This window comes from the organism of the source record quoted next, unplaced genomic scaffold (assembly GCF_019419815.1).
Source record: "Pyrus x bretschneideri cultivar Hongxiangsu unplaced genomic scaffold, Pyrus_bretschneideri_v1 Contig2, whole genome shotgun sequence".
NCBI lineage: Eukaryota > Viridiplantae > Streptophyta > Magnoliopsida > Rosales > Rosaceae > Pyrus > Pyrus x bretschneideri.
The window spans coordinates 13105583-13108073 of NW_025999501.1; the positions used below are offsets into that span (position 1 = coordinate 13105583).

Below are 2491 nucleotides of genomic sequence, written 5' to 3' on the forward strand. Positions count from 1 at the left end.
TAAGAGTCATATATACATCAATTCATTGTCCTGAAAGGTTTCTTCCAAAGATTGACTTTCAGGGCATATTTCCAACACAAAGCCCTCCGACTCCTGAAGGCAACAAAGACAAGCCTAGGAATGAGAAGGATAGAGATGGGGTGGAAAGGTCGACGAATCTGGGACGAGGTGTGGCCGTGTGGGCGGAGGTCTATAAATCCAAAACCATACCGAAATCCCGAAAAAATTTTGGGAATACCGAAATTTTGGATCGGTTTTGGTTTCTGAAATCTTGTCTCAAAAAAAATTGGTTTGAAATTTGGGATCCCATACCAAACCAGCCCTAATTTTAACACTATACTGATTGGATAATAGATCTAATATGTAATAGTAAAATGATAACCAAACAACCGTGAACCACAAACATTCTCTTTCCCATAACCACTCAAGTCTTCTCCTCTTATATTAACTTGCTCTAACTTGCAAGTTGCAACACATACGTAGTATACATGAGTAATTTTATTTATTCTTATCAAGAAATTAAAATGGTAAGCATTAATATTAACATGTTCTACTATCTAAACTACCTTTTTTTTTTAAAGAAAAACTAATGAAAATGACTTAAAAACTTTGAGTGTTAACAAATAACCACCCATTAACTTTATTTAATGACAAGGACAAGAGAAAGAAAAAAAATTAAAAATATCTAACAAAAGCGCGTGTAAAGCCTGCATCTCTATCAATACATGATCCACCACTTACAGAGAAGAACAATATGAGGAATGATTTTTTCAAACCGTCAGTCAGTAGTCATTTTCCAATCAAAGGTCCATCTCTCTCTTCAAATCTCTTAGAATTCAACTATGTTTCAATCTCCAATTTCCGAACATTCAAATGGATCTCAAAGTCCTATTGATTCAAGCAAATGAACTTGATGATCAACAAAGCATGCGATTTCCATACACCTATGTCAATACATGATCTGCCATCGTGATGACGACGGTGATGATCTTTCTGCTAATCAGATTGATCTAAGGGGATGGACCCCATCATTCGCATCCCCATGTTGTAGTTAGATATTATCTCCACTATTTCCATCCCCATGTTGTAAGACATTATCATCTGGTGTTGGTAGGGATATTGGGGTAATGCTAGTAAACTTTTGTGATGTCATGTTCCTCCTCCATGATTTAATAAGAATTTCGTGCTCCCAACTCTAACCGCCCTGTTGATGGTGTGATGGAAATTATGATCCCAAGAGGAAAGCTGCTGTTGTTGATCACCTTCAACTTCTTTTCTGTGGTAATTGCAAGCAAAACAGTTAAGGCCCTTAAGGGCTTCGATGGTGCCTTCTTCTCTATTAGGCATGAATTCACCACAGCCATCCGTAGCAGTACCTCATACGACTGCTGCATGGTTCTTAAGGCACTCCTTGTACCTCACCCCATTGTGCCCAACTTTTTTATTATTAAAAATGTTGTGTTGTAGGGCACAACATTTGCATTTGGTGGAGGAGAAGAGGAAGCTGCAGATGAGCGGACAATACAAGAAAATTAAGTAATTGGTGTAGAAAGTTAAGAAATTGAAGAGATATATAGAAAATTTAATGAGTATTGAAGAAAATTAGAAGGAGAAAATGCGTTTGGAAGATGAGAATGTGCCAAGAAAATTCAAAAATAGGATAGAGAAGACTGTACTACAATTAAGTTTCATAAACAGTGTAGTACCATTAAGTTTCTTAAACCAGTGTTCCAATCCGATTTAGACCAAAGAGTTCAATTAGGCGGGGAGGACTTAGGCGATCGCCTAGGCGCTCGGCGGGCTAGGCAGCGTTACGTGGTAGTCTAGGCGATTTGAATCTCGCTGCAAATCCCAAACTTTCGATCTCCTATGTAGCAGCAAAGCCTTGGCGAATTTCTGCAGCTCGTCTCTGTGAAGATGGGGGAAAAGAGAGTGCGAAGAGAGAGAGATTACCGGTGAATTTCTGCAACTCATCTCTGTGACGATGAGGGAAGAAAGAATGCGAAAATAGACTGAGAGAGAGAGAGAGACAATTAAACATTTCAATCTATGGTATGTTCTGCAGCTCATCTGTGAAGATGAGGGAAGTGAGAGTGCAAAAGAGAGAGAGAGAGAGAGAGAGAGAGAGAGAGAGAGAGAAAGAGAGACTGAAACATTTCAATACGTGATGGCACAACTTGAGGACTAGTATCTCAAATCCAAGGAAAAGCTGATGGTTTTAATTATCAAAACCATGGACGCTGATGGTTTTAATTATCAAAACCACCCAAGGTGGTGGACAGGTGATGTGAAAGAGGTAAGGTGCTGATGCTTTTAATAATGAAGACCACCCACTATGTGGCCTTTTTATATTTTTAAAAGTTTGGGATTATATATATATATATATATAAATTATAAATTATTTAGATAATATTTTTTTTTTTCCTAGGCAAGCTTATATATGTACATAAAACATTCACATATGTATGTTCTTCTATAAGAAACAACATAT

The 2491-nt window shown here is 37.6% G+C and overlaps 1 long non-coding RNA gene across 1 annotated transcript; it reads right to left on the bottom strand.

The window, feature by feature from the left end:
- Positions 1-596: 596 nt before the first annotated feature.
- LOC125476741 lies at positions 597-2288 on the bottom strand. The gene is made up of 2 exons (XR_007258036.1): positions 1707-2288; positions 597-1504 (listed from the first exon to the last, which is right to left on the bottom strand). It is a non-coding gene; the product is annotated as an uncharacterized LOC125476741 (long non-coding RNA).
- Between the last annotated feature and the right edge of the window lie 203 nt (positions 2289-2491).